The sequence below is a fragment of the Mesoplodon densirostris genome, chromosome 14 (assembly GCF_025265405.1).
Source record: "Mesoplodon densirostris isolate mMesDen1 chromosome 14, mMesDen1 primary haplotype, whole genome shotgun sequence".
Classification (NCBI taxonomy): Eukaryota; Metazoa; Chordata; class Mammalia; order Artiodactyla; family Ziphiidae; genus Mesoplodon; species Mesoplodon densirostris.
In genome coordinates, this window is record NC_082674.1 from 6,102,204 (window position 1) to 6,119,762 (window position 17,559).

Genomic DNA, 17,559 nt, shown 5'->3' on the forward strand with positions numbered 1-17,559 from the left:
AAAGTCCTATTGTGCTTTGGACAAGAATTGCAGGATGGCACAGCAGGGGCCTGGAGGCATTCCCACGGTGGGAAGGGTGGGAACCAGGCCCCGTGGTCTTCCTGAGCTGCCTTGCTTTGGAGTACTCTGAGCTGATTTGTCATTTCCAAATTTGGCCTGAGTTTTCAATTATATTAAATCACATCAAATCAACAAACACAAACTCTATGTCTCCTGTGTACCAGGCTCTGGGCTCAACTGGGGAACTGAAACCTCGAGAGGCTTCTTGGAGAAAGAAGGGACTCACAACACCTGAGGTTTTGAAAGAATCAAGGCACATGCGGATTGTGCCAATGGTTAATTATCAACTTATCAAATGAGTGTATGACCAAGACAATCTGATGCAGAAGGAAAGAAAAGAGAGAGGGGCTGTCGGGGAATGTTCTAGAAGGATGGATTTAAGCTGAACCCACAAACCAAGGGACAGTGCCAACAGAGAGAAGAAATTAAATTCTCCAAAAGGGATACTCAGCAGGTACATCCTCAGAAGATGCAAGGAGACAAGAGGACTTTTAAAAGTATGTCCACTCCATAGGCTGCAATTTTACCTCCTTCACGTGGTCCCAGGGCCTGGAGTCTGATCTGCTGAGAAAATTGCCCATTTTCCAACCTCAGTGGAAACAGCAAGCCTTGGAGAGAAAGGCACAGGGCAGTGGAAACTATACCAGCCTGGTCAGGAGACAAAGGAACTACAGTGACCAGTGGCCTTAAGACCTGGCACCGGCCACACAAATTCTCTGAGTCTCCATATCTTCACTCGTGAACTGAGGAATGAACCAGCAGGGCTTCCTATCCCATGGGATCCTTGCAGGAATCAAACGAAGAAATGGATGTGACAGGGGATAGGACCTAAGGGGTTACATGGCTGCAGGGTTAGCAGGAACAGTGGAGGAGGAGGGCACACGGTGCATTGCTCCAGGCACCAGCTCTGCAGCTGAAGACACAGCCTGTGTTTTAACCCCGACTCAGCCGTTGACTAGTTGGAGAGATTACTTTACACCTGTATACCTTGGTTTCCTCACCCATTAAAAGGTAATGAGTCCAATTCCTATACCTCATAGGACTAAATGAGCCAATACTTGTAGAGCTCCCAGAGCATGCTTGGCAGAGCATAAGCCTTCAATTAAAATTAGTTATTTATTAAAAGTGCTATTTTTATAATTATTGAGGAGGACCAGTTATTGATAACACTCAGAGCCCAGGGTGATATATATATCCTGGCTAGAGATCCAGGGAAGAGTTATGTTACAGCCTGGAGTTGACGTTGCAGTCTGAAAGCAGAATTCCCTTTTCTTCCAGGGAAATCACTCTTCTTCTCTTAAGGCCTTCAGCTGATTGGATGAGGCACACCACATAATGGAGGGTAATCTGCTTTCCTCAAAGTTTAAATGTTAACCTCATCTAAAGAAACCTTCTCAGCCACATCTAGATTGGTGTTTTCTCAATATCTAGGTCAGATGACCCAGCCACATTGACATATAAAATTATCCACCACCACAGGGCCAGGTCTCTCTTGTGAACCTCTAGTGCCATCCCTACACAGAGACTCTGCTACTTAGCAGCTGCTCAATAAATACTCAGCAAGTAAAGGAATGGATGGATAGATTAGTGATTCTATATAATCACTTAGAAGCTATTGTATTTCAGAGATAATCTTTTAATTAAAAAAATCCACGTGTAACTCTTTTTGGCCTGAATCAAATGGACTTTTGGAAAAAAGCATTTGTTGTTCTATTTTGAGTCTTCCCCTGTGGACCCCAGAGGCTGACGGCATCCATCCACGGACCAGCCAACCGCCCCTCCCTGCCCTGGCTCACACCCCATTACAAAGAACATCACTGTCTGGAGGGCAGAATAGGAAAGGGCGGGAGGCATTAACTCCTGCCAAGAAACAAGCCACTGCTCCTCTGCCTCAGGAAACAGCCAAGGCTGAGAGGAAGCCGCTGCAGGTGTCTGTTCCAGGGGTTTCCATGTTTATGAGGATCCCCAGGATCTAGAAAAACAAGGTGCAAACCGACAGGGTAGACGGATTTTACAAGTTGTTTAGCAAACCTTCTTGTAAATGTCTGATCAATAATTTATGTGAATGTGCCTCAAATTAAAAGTGACCCTAAGCCAGCCTCATCCAGCACTGGTGTAGTCTATCTCTTTATTTCTCTTGTAACGTCTTAAACATCGTAAGGGATTAGGCTTGGGATCGCCAAAGTTCATTGTCCAGAGAATTTAATGTTTGCTCAAGGATATAATTCAGATCAGAAAATTACAAGATTTCTGAATTGGAATGACCTGACACATCCAGACATCAGAAGCAGGTCCGGGAGCGGGGGCAAGGCAGCATGCTCAGAGTCACGAAGTTGAGTAGTTCTGGCGCTGAAACCGAGTCGCCTCCTCCTAGCCCTGGTCCAGAGCCTGGCCAATGCACTGTGGTTTGCCATCACTGAGAGAGGTTATTGTTGGGGAGGACTCATATAAGTAACCCATTAGGCTATAACTTGCAACTATATAAAAAGGCTTCTTGGTCTAAAATTCACTCACAGTTTAGCTCAGAGATAAATTCCATGATTTCCCCCTTGCCAAAACCAGTATTTATGGCATTTGAGTGAGCAGCAAATTACCAGTTTCAAGCAAAAAAAAAATGTTCTTTCTTCATGTTCACAAACATATCATCACCTCCAAATACTACATCACTATAATAAAATATATGGCAAATTAGCTTATCATAGTTGGAGTAATTTAATCAAATCAATACATATTCTACCAACCCTCACAAGTGACTCATATAATTACAGTATATTGACAAAAATTACTTCATATTAATAAGCAAACAAGACACTTTAAAATGAATACTATCCTCCTCTCCTCTGTATATGTTTACCAATTTATGAGAGAAGGATGCTAACTTACCATGTAAAATGACATTTATCTATCATAAACTTTCCATAACATTCAGCTTCAGAATGATTAAAAAACATCAGGACCCAAAGTATGTAAAAATATATCTGAACAGGAATTCCACCCTTGGCTGGTTTGGCATCCATGACACAGCATTAACTGTGATTGTGCCACAAGTCCAGCCGAGGGCTCCAGGAGATACAAAGACCATTCCACTTGTTCATAGACATCTCCAATGTTCATGGTAACTCCTTCCCTGACCACAGATGCCAGAGGGAGAAAAGCCCAGTCTTCTCCTAGTGAAACGCCCAGCAAATTTCATTATTCAACCAAAGATAACAACCAGTGTTTCTAGGTGAGAATTTCTTCCCTGTTTTTCTCAGGAAATTTATGTTCTTCTGAACCCCAAATCCTAAGAAAAGTCAATCGTGAACACACGAGGAAAATGGGAATAATTATAATTTTCCTACAAGAAATAGAGTTAACAGGCAAGACCTTATTAGTTCAATGGAAGCCACTGATTCAAGTCAAAAGCAAGAGCAAGAAATGTTATGTGTGGAGTCCAGGTTTAAGATCAAAGTTACTGGAAACTGGGAGCAGAGCAAGGAGCAGAGAGGTCTCGTGATTTAATCAGTCTGTGTTGCTTGTGGCCGTTGCCATGTGTGTTCTGGCCCTGTGTGCTGCTAAGGGTGCACCATTATTAAAAATAAAATAAATATTAACACATGTATAGAACAGAGTATACTTTACACAAATCTTATGAGTGTTCCAAGAAATAGCAAGTTTGGGAAGAAAAATAAATACTTAAATTGGGAATATTGACATGTGATTCTCTGGTGCTATGAACCACGCTAAGAGAGCTAAATGTTACATTATTCAAACATACCCAATAATATTCTCTAGTGTTTTCTAGTGTTTAAGTATTTGCTATAGACTACAGTTCTCTGTAAATATTTTAACAGAAGAAATGCAAAGAGAAAATGACAGTGCTATGGATTACTATATGAAATCGGAAACTGATGTAAAATTTGAATTAGCAAAAAAAAAATTTTTTGAATTAGCATAAGTGATAGTGATTTCAACAGCAACACCAAAATCAGGGCAAATAGACAAAATATCTTCTTTTTTTTTTTCATTTTCATAGTTAAAAAAGAAAAACCAGTGACATATGTGGTAATGCCCAAATTGAAGGTGCTTTTGCACAAAGAATAATTAGACCAACTCAAGACAAAATGTAAGGAAATTGTCTATGTCTGGAATATTTGTTACAAAACAAAGATTGAGAGTATCACATGAGGCAAATGATGCTTTACGTGTTATTTTTAAAATGGAAACTTAGATACTTGGGATAATGTCTTTCCATTTTGAAATGATTTTTATTCAGTATATATTTTGTATTAAAGTTCTCTTCTTTTAATGTTTCCTGTTATCAAATATCTCTATCAGGAAAAGATCACTTTTACATGTTATCAAAGGATGTAACCTTACCATAATGCATTAGTTCATAATTATAAATCATACATTTATTATGATAAATTTTGCTTACAGAAATCTTCTGAGAGTGTTAGTATAATCCTATTACAATAAAAATCATTCATTATTTATTATAACCCTATTATAATAATCATTCATTGTTTATTCATTGTTATTATTATAACCTTATTACAATAAAAATCATTCATAATTTTAAATACATATATAACACATGAAAAATACAGCCTAGCTCATGATTTCAGGGATTCCCTAGAATTCCCAAGAATTTCAATTTCTTATTCTCAGATCCCAAATGTTAATATTAATTAAAGATTTGTTGGAAGTTTGGAAACATGAAGCCCAATGGTTAAGGTAGAAAGAGGATCCAATTTATAATGTAGATTTTGTACGACAGGAAGTAGAATTTTTGTGAGATAATGCTCTCCACCACTGTAATATAAGTAAATATGAAAAGGTATCCCAAAGAAGTTTATCGAAAGACAAATCAATTGTAAATATAAAATGAAAGCCATGTTGCTTTGGTGATGTAATGATACAAAGGTAAAACATCTCTTCCAATTTTTAGCACCTCTTTAGAGCTAATTTCTATTTCACTTAGAAATATTTCGAAGAGTTGGTCTCCATAAATAATAAAAATCTTAATAATCAATTAATTAATATTTATAATTATTATTTAAATAAAAATAAATCCTTTGAAATGTAGGTTCTACACTTATGAAAGGCATTCTATTATTTTGCTCTAAAGTATTTTATATATCTAATCTCTTGATATTGGTGGGGAGAAAAAAGAAAGAAAACAAAGAAATTGAAAAGGAGCAATTCTTATACAACTGCACAGCAAAATAGATTTCCTTGAAAGCTGTTTTTGGAGCTAAGCCTTGGATCCAATAACATAAACATCCTCTGAGCTATTCCTAATTCATCTTTACTTGATGGTGGTTGCAGACTGGAGTCTCCAGGAAGCAGATGCTGGGATGGAATTGAAAGCACAAAAGATTTACTGGGGAGAAACATCTATTAAGAAAGAAATGGGAGGAAGCAGGATTGGGCAGAGGAGCTGACAGATTGCAATGACAAAGGGCAAGGCCAAGTCTCCCCAGGGAGGTCCAGGGCAAAGATCGCCTTCCGAAAGTCATGTTGAGCAGAAATGGATAGACCCTTCCTCCACCACTTCACTTGGGCATCAACAAAACTGTGGCTGGAAAACTGAGGCAGATCTTCCGGAAACTAACAGCTGGAGGCTACCAGCCAGCCATACTCATTGCAGTGGGAAGCATTCCTGTTCTCCAAAGGGCATTTGAGCAGCACATCTCTGTATCAACTACATAGCAAATATGACCAAAAAATCAAAAATAAAAACTCAGTAAGTATAGGCAAAATCTCCTAAAAGTCCCATTGAATTTTAACATAGTACTTTTGTTAAAGAAGTAATTTTACATAATTGGTGGAGTAGACTTTTACAACTCCGAGTCAGAAACTACAAATATTATGAAGTCAATTAGTCAAAGGACAAAATCTTCCCAGTGAGGTCTTATATTCCTCTCCAAAAGCAACAGAACTACAATAATCACGTTCAGAAGGTTCTCTGACAAGTACAATATAAACCTGGAAACGTTTTAGGAATCAGAGCCATTTTGGATATATGTGTTATAATAAAATTGCAAAACTAGACGTTGAAGTGGTAAGTACATTATGGGGGCGTTGACTGATTCCAATACACACTTATTGGAATGAAAAGTGCAGGAATGTTGGCTATATTACTGGCATTAATTGGTGAGCAGCAAATAAAACTATATATTTTCTCCATCTGTTTCTGGGGTCATCTTATATTTGCAAAGGCTCACAATGAGATAATAGGCCCGGTTTGTAAAGGGGGTTCTCCATTTTCGCCCAGGCAATTAAACGGAAAGAGAACAACTGTCCCCACGGTTGCCTAATTGCGGGTGCAATTAGCCAGGACCCCTCATTCAGAGGCCGTGAGTGACAGACCAGTCAATTATTAGATAGCAGACACAAGGATTTGCACATGCAATTCTGTATTCAAAGCTATTCATAGACCCTAAAATTGATAAATAATGGGAAAGCCTCCTGAAACATTTTTTTTTTCCCAAGCGAATTGTCTGTCATCTCAAAAGAAGAGACTGATTTGATTCTAGGGCCCATTTGTGAGCTTAGGTCAACCAAAGGGAGCAGCCCCATCCTTGGCTTCACCCAAAGCCCTTTAGAACCCTTTGAAGAATGGAACATTCAGGGCCATCTTGGACCTTGTATGGCCACTCCTGGCCTTAGCCGACCTCTAACACTCCTCACGTCTAAACTCATGCCATTGGGGTTAATCTAAAACCTACCATGCATGCATCATTTATTCAACAAAAAATATCAATATTAAGAGCTGTTTATGAGATGTAATAGTCCACAGGACATGATCCCTGCCAGGAAGCTCGTATTCTCTCAAGATATGTAAATGAGCAGATTCAATACGATGCAAGAATTGGAGAGGTATGAAGGTGGGAACAGAAGATGAGGTGCCTCCCCCTGCCTGGAGGAGAGTGGGAGGACCTCAAGGGATGATGGGGGCATTGAGCAGCCTTCAAAGCAAAGGACGTACGCTCACTGGAGAATATGATCTCCCACCAATTATCCAGAATAAAATACCACCTAATAATAGTGTATCTCATTTCACAACTTGCCTAAAAAATGTAACTATTATTTTTTTCTCTTTTTAAGGTTATTCTCCTATATTCGTTAGGTTAAACTAAATGCTTTAATACATAAATCCAAACATATGTATTGGCTCAGATGCCACAGAAATTCATTTAATAAAAGAAAAGATTTACAGCCAAATACCTAATAAAGTTATTAAATATTAATAGACTATAAGTAAAAGACAGATTGTCAGACTGAATTTACAAAACAATATATGTATGTATAAGTAAAAATATATATAAGTGTGTATATAAGTATACATGTATGTACACTACCTACAAGAGACATACTTTAAATATAAGGATACACAAAGTTTAAAAGTAAACAGAAAAATATACAGGATGCAAACACTAATAAAAAGAAAGCTGTTCTAATCATATTAATAACAGCAGAGATAAAGGGGTATATTTCATTAGGATAATAGGATCAGTCCAACAAGAAGCTACAACAAGCCTAAATTTGAATGCATCTAATAATATAACTTCAAAATACATCAATCTTAAAAATTCACAGAACTAAAGGCAAATAGAAAGATAAATCCACAATCTCAGCTGAAGCGTATAACACACCTCTTTAGTACCTAAAAGAATAAGGAGTCATGAATATCAGTAGAGACACTGAAAATTTGAACAATACAAACAATAAATTATCTAGTTAAAATACATAGAACCCCACACTCAACAACTGAAAATACACATTCAGGTGCACTTACTTCAGAGCCATCCACGTCCTACCACCAAGGCAGGACATGTTCGGGGTCTCTATTGAATGCCCCAGCTATGCAAAGAGGAGGATCTCCTTTGGCTGGTTGGAACTTGAACATCTCCGAGCCCCATGTAACCTCTAGGGATTATTCACCTTACATCTCCCCAGTCCTTCTTGCCTGGAGTCATGGAATTTCATATTTTGTACATTTGGGTTAGTAATCAGCAAAAGAACCAAGGGAAAAACAATGTGGATCCAGGCAGGCTTTCTCTGCATGGCTGCTGCCTCTCTGGTATTGTGTACCACTAACTCTAGCACCTCCACCTCTCTGAGCCCTGATCTCTGTCAACACCACTGATCTTTGCTTGGAACCCCTCCTCACACTGGCCTAGGAAGTGTCACGAGGCAGAAATCCAGGGCTATTGGTTCACCTTACTTGTATCCAATTTCTGTAGTCTGTTCTCCAGTGCCTGCAAAGAGTTGTTTCACATATTTGATCCAATTTTCTACCTGTTTATGGTCCCAGGAACTCCATCATGACAGCTTTTTTTTTTTTTCTAAATTTTTTAAAAAATACTTTACTGGTCATTGATATGTCTGGACTCACTGGACTCTCTTGATGGAAGTGTTCTCATTAAATTTCACCCTTCAGGTACTGGTCATCTTTCACATCACTAAGGATATATTTCATCTTTGGGATGACATATATGGGTAAATTCACACACAGGGGCATGAGTCCATGAAGGGCAAGGATCTTAGAATCTTGCAGTGGTTGAATTTAGATCAGCAAAAAGAACTTAAGAGTTCATCTGCTCCAAGGTCTCATTTTTAAAGGTGGTGTGGGAACTAACTAGCTGTTCATCAAATCTGTTTTGTCTTCTCGGCACAAAACTAGAATGCATTAACCAGCCTCATGTGCAATTAGGTATAGTCTCGTGTTTGAGTTCTGGCTAAGGAAATATGAACAGATGTGACACCTGCCTATTTGAAAGTACTTCCCACATAATCTTCAACTCTTTCCTCATCCACCAACTCAATGACAAGGAGGAGAGGACAGCATTATAATAGGGAAGTATCCTTGATCACTGAAAGATCAGGTGGAAATTCGGTGAGCTGAGCAAGGAGATCACCCAGTCTTCCTCGACACAAACAGGACCCCTTTTCTGTGTTAAGCCACTGGGACTTGGGGGCTTTACCTGTAACAGCAGCTGGTGTTACCTTAACAGATGCTGAAGCAGAAACTGACACTCAGGAAGAGGAAATGACAGAGCTCATCAGTCCAATAGTTTTTTCATATGAAAGTCATTTCCATGTCGGTTCTGTAGAAAGGGCCAGGTGCCTCATGGGATATTGAATCATTTCAGTACCTACAATAGTGCCTTTTTAATGTAGCTTTTAGTTTTTTTGTCCAATATAAGCCCCTAGAATATGATGAAGGTAAAAATCCCCATTCAGTTTTCCCGGTACCCTAAAATAGTATTGGCAAACAGTAAAGATCTTCATCACATCTGCCCTGAGCAAATCTGGCCCTGCACATGAAAGGAAAAGAGACCTTCAACAGAAAACTGATAGGGAGTAGATTTGTGACTTCCTTACTATTCGCTATTTGCCAAATAATTTTGTAAAGAAGGGTAAATGATGAGGCTAAGAGAACAATCAAGCATCCCTTCATTTAAAGATTTAAATAGCCATAGAAATAATTGAAAACAGGCCATCGGGATTACATCCCTCAAACTAAAACACCAAGATAAGAATTGCCCCAAGGACTCTAGCTTTTATCTAATGTCTCTACTTTTGACTACTCTAGGCACAGAACATATCGACATCTCATATAACAAGTGGTTTTCTTCTCCTTAGCCCCCGACCACTTCTGGTGTCATGTTCTAGTTGAACACCTTGGCCATGTAATTTAGCCTGGGTGCCAGGTATGAATGTATTGCCTCCAGCTCCAAATCCATCTCTCACTGACCTGCTTTGTGAGATTCTAAGGCTTGGTGTTCCCATTGTAGTGTTAGGAGATTGACTGATACTTGCTTCCTCCGTGTCAAAGGATTACTGAAGACCAAATGCAATTGAGTCCTAGAATTCCTTCTGCAGTGAACAAACCACCTCTGCATGAACCACTGCCCTGGCGATGTGGAACAACTTAGTGTCATTCCTTCTATCACAAGAGGGGGATTTTGTCCTGAAAATATGTCAGTGCCTGATGACATACAGTCATATGGAAATAGGAAGCGAGCAAGAATTTCTAATCTCTGCAGCCGAATCAGCTGTTTTCTACGCGCTTCTGCTTTTGCACCTGCTCCCCACGCTGTCAGCCATGTGGAAAGTCCACCCCCTGCCCAGTTCCAATGGGAAGAATGAGAGGAAGGAAGGAAGCGCTTCTTCAGGCCCATCTGACAGGTGTGGGCACCCAATGACCGGGGGGTGGCTTTCCCTCCCTCCCCTTTTATTGAAATGAACTCTCCAGTTCTATAGTGAAGAGGTAAAGCCAGCCTTGCAGTGTCACTTCTGGGGTTATTTATACACCCACAGCGCTCAAGGCTTGGGTGTGGCCATGAGTATGAAGTTCATCAGTTTAACTCTGATGAGGCTGGCTGAACACTTCCCCCCAATTAGTTATTTTCACCGCAAAGAAGTGCAGGTGCCTGGCTTCCTGTGCTTAATGACTAGCCGGGTGGGGATGACTCAGTGGCATGTGTCGTGGTGATCTGAAACAGTCAGAGTGGGCTGGGGCTCTGGGGAAGGTCTCTAACCACAAGCAGATCCAGCTGGGGCTGCGTGTCCCTGGGGCTCCCAGCCCACCAGTCTCAGGCTCCCCCTTGCAGAGCTGAGACTCACGGACCCCAGAGGAACAACAGGTGTAGGGGGAGGGGTGGTGAAATGGTCTCTATTGTTTTTATAGCAATCCCTTCTCATTTTCTATACTGCAGCCTTCAGTCCATTAAATGTAATTTCCTGGCATCACCCAAGCTTGAAAGGCCAGATCAAAAGTACCGAGTGTCCCAGCTGTGTGGGCCTCGTTCAGACTGAACATTAACCACAGCCCTTGCAGATGATTCACTCCATTTGAGACCTGGAAGCACCCTGGATGCTTCCTCTCTGTGGGATTGGCTTTATTGTTCTCCCTGCCCTGCAGTTGTGAAAACATTTCCGAAATGCAGTCATCTCCCCTACAACAAAACAAGTCTGCCCCTGCCTAGGTGTCACACCTGTATGGTGCACGAATGAGGAGAGGGCTTTCAGAACTGGAAGAAGAACCCGTAGCTCTCAGACCGACAACAGGCTGCAAATCACTTTTACACGTCATGGATGGAGACCACACAGAAAGGGTCTGAACTCACGTTTGGGGAAATACAATGGCTCAGAGAGCTGAATTCTGTGCTGGTGATCACATTTCACGATTGCACTGAAGAAACATAAAAAGAAGACCCTGAGTGCTGGGAGCGCAGTAGGTGATGAGTGAAAAGCAGCAGCGGCTGTAGCAGAGGCAGAAGGAACAGGGTAAGATGCACACTGAACAAAGGACCCGGAGGGTACCTGCAGCACTGAGCCATGACACTGAGAGGAGATGCACCACGATGTCCTTTGGCCTCTTCACTGTTCCCCATGGTGCTGACAACACTCATCATGAAATGTCCTCAAACCTGGAAAATGTGGCAGAGGGAAAGCGCATTGAACCAAGAACCAGAAGCCTGGCTCCTATTGCTTCTCTTTCCTCTACTGCTCAAGGCATCTCACCTGTTTTGGTGTCAGCTTCCTCATCTGTTAAAATTGCGAATCATAATTCTGACTTCCTACCTCCCAGGGTTGTAGGGAGAACCAAATGAGATTAGGCAAAAAAAAAAAAAAAAAAGAAAAAAGAAAAGAAAAGAAGAAAAAAGCTTCCAGAATGGTAAAACACTGAGGCAGATAGAAGGGGTTGTTTTTACCAATTAAACAAAATGACCAAAAAGTGAAATGGATTATCTCAGAAAAATCTGAATTAGCTCAAGAATCAGAGCTCTCCCTCCACTAGGTCCTTGGTGCTGGTTTCCCCAGCTTTTTATGCAGAGCCAGCCAGTCCCAGGATATGGCTCCATCAGCAACATGTGCATCCGTCCTCATCCTCATCCTCCCAATGTCTTCTGCCTCCAGGATCAGGTAACCACATGCTGACTCTTCAGTAACAAATAAGTTTGGACAAAACAAGCCTGCCAAGAAACACCTGCATTTCAATGGTGGTTTCTAGAAACCCATACTGTCTACAGAACCCAAAGGAATGGGATTGTGGTGGTAGAACAACATGCGGTAGGGTTGGTGTTTTGGGTGGATGAACTGTCCTGTTCCATTCCTATCATCAGCACCCTACTCCTCCATAAGACAGCCCTGAATATAACCTCATTTCAATAGAAATGTATGGTTTTGCTGCTGAAACAAAAACTACCATCATTTGAAACTCCTTCATAAAAAGATTCTTCTGAAAGCAAGGAGTCTGAGGTAAATGGCAAGACCAATGGCACCAAAGGAAGAGAAGATACCAGTTTTTTTCAAAACTCAGGAAACCAAAGCTTTGGAATGGTCCCAGTCAAAATTCATCGTGTGATGACGGGAAGACAGTGGGATCTAGTTCTTTAACTTGCCTTATTCATGGTGTCCTTAGTGTCTCCGTAATTTTACACAGTGTCCCTGTGCCAAAAGAAACAGTTAATAGTTCCATTTATTAAGCAATTAGGTTATAAGTATTCGTGTCCTGGGAAGTTAGTAGCTGTTTAAAACAATAATACACTAATTGAAAGGAAAAATAACATTTGTTTTCCATTCCAAAATAGCCATTTACTAGTGGGTGTGGGCCCCTGTTGGGCTCAGCACAACTTCTCAATCCTTGGACTCAGAGTGGACATGGCCCACCCTCAAGTCCTGTTTCCTACTGATTTTCATGCCATAGTTGTTTTTATTCTTAGCATGCCATTTTATTCTTTTCATGACATAATTGTTTTTATTCTGGGGTTTCCCAAACCCCAGCTCTACAAAGGTATGTCATTAAATGAATGTGGCATGGCCCAACATGGGGACCAAAGTCTCTCAAGCTACTAGTTCACACACTGTCTGATAGATACAGAGCATCGCTGTGTTTCCCTAGAAAATTGAAAATTTTAAGCACCCTGCAGGGCCCATGTGAGTTCACTTTAACACGCTGGGGTGCTCCAGAGCTTAGAAAGGGAATCACAGGTCTAGTGAAAGATCTCTGGGCTGGGCAGCCTGGAATGCTTGAGTTCAGGTCCTGATTCAGCCCCCAACAAGCTGTGCAACTTTAAGGCAAGTAGTAAACCTCTCTGAGCTTCAGTTCTCTATTTATAAAAGGGATGTGAGATTCCCTAAAATCACACCTTACTTAGTATTCATTCCTATAAAGAGACAAGCCCAAAGTCATTCACACCCATTTTCAAAAGGCTATAAAGAAACTGTGAGTCTCAAACTATGCTCTTGTTCCCAAAATTCAATCCACAGATCTCAGTAAAAACAGAGAAATTGTGCTGTGGCTGCAGGAATTCTGATTCAGATCTGAGACGGGGTCCTGAAAGTGTATTTTTTTTTTAATTAAAGTCCCTCCAGATGATTCTGTCGCCTGGATTAATTTAAGAATCATTTCCTACTGACAACACAGCAAAATTGAGAGCCTCGTGCTCCAAAGCCCAAAGTCAGCGCAAAATGTTTGAGTATATTAACATCAATCTCATTATTTGCTTTTAATGATACTTCATCACATTCTCTTATCCCTTTTAATTTGGTCACATCAGTCAAGTGGGTTTAATTCCCAGTTTGTTGTCAGGACTGCCGAGAGTCCTCGCCCTGTCACCACAGAGCTGAAGTCACCCGGTTGTGGTTGGCACCCAGCCCCCAGCTATTCCCTTGACAAAAGATAGACATACACTCTTTTTTTTTTTTTAACATCTTATTGGAGTATAATTGCTCTACAATAGTGTGTTAGTTTCTGCTTTAAAACAAAGTGAATCAGCTATACGCATACATATATCCCCATACCCCCGCCCTCTTGCGTCTCCCTCCTACCTTCCCTATTCCACCCCTCTAGGTGATCACAAAGCACTCAGCTGATCTCCCTGTGCTATGCAGCTGCTTCCCACTAGCTATCTACTTTACGTTTGGTAGTGTATATATGTCCATGCCACTCTGTCACTTCATCCCAGCTTACACTTCCCCCTCCCTGTGTCCTCAAGTCCATTCTCTACGTCTGAGTCTTTATTCTGTCCTGCCCCTAGGTTCTTCAGGACAATTTTCTTTCTTTTTTTTTTAGATTCCATATATATGTGCTAGCATACGGTATTTGTTTTTCTCTTTCTGACTTACTTCACTCTGTATGAAAGAATCTAGGTCCATCCACCTCACTACAAATAACTGTTTCATTTCTTTTTATGGCTGAGTAATATTCCATTGTATATATGTGCCACATCTTCTTTATCCATTTGTCTGTTGACAGACATTAGGTTGCTTCCATGTCCTGGCTGTTGTAAATAGAGCTGCAGTGAACATTGTGGTACATGACTCTTTTTGAATTATGGTTTTCTCAGGGTATATGCACAGTAGTGGAATTGCTGGGTCCTATGGTAGTTCTATTTTTAGTTTTTGAAGGAATCTCCATACTGTTCTCCATGGTGGCTGTCTCAATTTACATTCCCACCAACAGTGCAAGAGGATTTCCTTTTCTCCACACCCTCTCCAGCATTTATTGTTTGTAGATTTTTGATGATGGCCATTCTGACTGGTGTGAGGTGATACCTCATTGTAGTTTTGATTTGCATTTCTCTAATGATTAGTGATGTTGAGCATCCTTTCATGTGTTTGTTGGCAATCTGTATATCTTCTTTGAAGAAATGTCTATTTAGGTCTTCTGCCTATTTTCGGATTGGGTTGTTTGTTTTTTTGATATTGAGCTGCATGAGCTGCTTGTATATTTTGGAGATTAATCCTTTGTCAGTTGCTTCATTTGCAAATATTTTCTCTTATTCTGAGGGTTGTCTTTTCGTCTTGTTATGATTTCCTTTGCTGTGCAAAAGCTTTTAAGTTTCATTAGGTCCCATTTGTTTATTTTTGTTTTTATTACCATTTCTCTAAGAGTTGAGTCAAAAAGGATCTTGCTGTGATTTGTGTCAAAGAGTGTTCTGCCTATGCTTTCCTCTAAGAGTTTTATAGTGTCTGGCCTTACATTTAGGTCTCTAATCCATTTTGAGTATATTTTTGTGTATGGTGTTAGGGAGTGGTCTCATTTCATTCTTTTACATGTAGCTGTCCAGTTTTCCCAGCACCACTTATTGAAGAAGCTGTCTTTTCTCCATTGTCTATCCGTGCCTCCTTTGTCATAGATTAGTTGACCATAGGTGTGTGTGTTTACCTCTGGGATTTCTATCTTGTTCCATTGATCTATGTTTCTGTTTTTGCGCCAGTACCATATTGTCTTGATTACTGTAGCTTTGTAGTATAACCTGAAGTCAGGGAGTCTGATTCCTCCAGCTCCATTTTTTTCCCTCAAGACTGCTTTGGCTATTTGGGGTCTTTTGTGTCTCCATAAAAATTTTAAGATTTTTTGTTCTAATTCTGTAAAAAATGCAATTGGCAGTTTGATAGAGATTGCACTGAATCTGTAGATTGCTTTGGGTAGTATAGTCATTTTCACAATATTGATTCTTCCAATCCAAGAACATGGTATATCTCTCCATCTGTTTGTATCATCTTTCATTTCTATCATCAGTGTCTTATAGTTTTGTGCATACAGGTCTTTTGTCTCCTTAGGTAGGTTTATTCCTAGGTACTTTATTCTTTTTGTTGCAATGGTGAATGGGGATGTTTCCTTAATTTCCCTTTCAGATTTTTCATCATTAATGTATAGGAATGCAAGAGATTTCTGTGCATTAGTTTTGTATCCTGCTACTTTACCAAATTCACTGATTAGCTCTAGTAGTTTTCTGGTAGCATCTTTAGGATTCTCTATGTACAGTATCATGTCATCTGCAAACAGTGAGTTTTACTTCTTGTTTTCCAATTTTTATTCCTTTTATTTCTTTTTCTTCTCTGATTGCTGCAGCTAAAACTTCCAAAACTATGTTGAATAATAGTGGTGAGAGTGGACAACTTTGTCTTGTTCCTGATCTTAGAAGAAATGGTTTCAGTTTTTCACCATTGAGAACGATGTTGGCTGTGGGTTTGTCATATATGGCCTTTATTATGTTGAGGTAAGTTCCCTCTGTGCCTACTTTCTGGAGGATTTTTATCATAAATAGGTGTTGAATTTTGTCAAAAGCTTTTTCTGCATCTATTGAGATGTTCATATGGTTTTTATCTTTCAATTTGTTAATATGGTTTATCACACTGATTGATTTGCATGTATTGAAGAATCCTTGCATTCCTGGGATAAACCCCACTTGATCATGGTGTATGATCCTTATAATGTGCTGTTGGATTCTGTTTGCTAGTATTTTGCTGAGGATTTTTGCATCTATGTTCATCAGTGATATTGGCCTGTAGTTTTCTTTCTTTGTGACATCACACCAAGGAGTACTTCCCAGAACTTCTGCTCCCTTGTCCCCACGGTGGGCCATAGCCCTCTCCCGCCTCTGCAGGAGACCCTTCAACACTAGCAGGTAGGTCTGGTTCAGTCTCCCTTGGGTTCACTGCTCCTTCCCCTGGGTCCTGATGCGCACAGTACTTTGTGTGTGCCCTCGAAGAGTGGAGTCTCTGTTTCCCCTAGTCCTGTCGAAGTCCTGCAATCAAATCTCACTAGCCTTCAAAGTCTGATTCTCTGGGAATTCCTCCTCCCGTTGCCAGAACCCCAGGTTGGAAAGCCTGACATGGGGCTCAGAACCTTCACTCCAGTGGGTGGACTTCTGTGGTATAAGTGTTCTCCAATCTGTGAGTCATCCACCCAGCAGTTATGGGGTTTGATTTTGCTGTGATTGGACCCCTCCTACTGTCTCACTGTGGCTTCTCCTTTGTCTTTGGACATGGAGTATCTTTTTTGGTGAGTTCCAGTGTCTTCCTGTCAATGATTGTCCAGCAGCTAGCTGTGATTCTGGTGTTCTGACAAGAGGGAGTGAGAGCACGTCCTTCTACTCTGCCATCTTGGTTCAGGCTCCACTCCTCCACCATCTTGAAGGTCTCCCAGACATACACTTTCATTTTCATAATACTTTTTTTTAAGGTTTCCCCAGATATTATCATTTTCTTTAACACTTTGACCTCTGTGACACACAAGTTCAGGGTCAAGATTCCAAAAGATAATGAAGAAAGGGCCACTAGCTGCTCTCAGCTGGCCTTGCTTTTCCTACTGATTAGTACAAAAAGGAGCAAAAAATTCTAATGCAGAGGAACTGTTCTTTTCTCACTGAACTCAGAAGTCTGTAAGGGAGGGCTTCCCTGGTGGCGCAGTGGTTGAGAGTCCGCCTGCCAATGCAGGGGATACGGGTTCATGCCCCGGTCCGGGAGGATCCCATGTGCCGCGGATCGGCTGGGCCCATGAGCCGTGGCCGCTGAGCCTGCGCATCCGGAGCCTGTGCTCCGCAACGGGAGAGGCCACAACAGTGAGAGGCCCGCGTACCACAGAAAAAAAAAAAAAAAAAAAAAAAAGAAGGCTGTAAGGGACACTTGGAAGGATGGTCATCAATGAGAGTTATTTTTTTTGAATGTGAAAAAGAAGACGATTCTAAAACAACACCCATGGAGTCAAAGTTT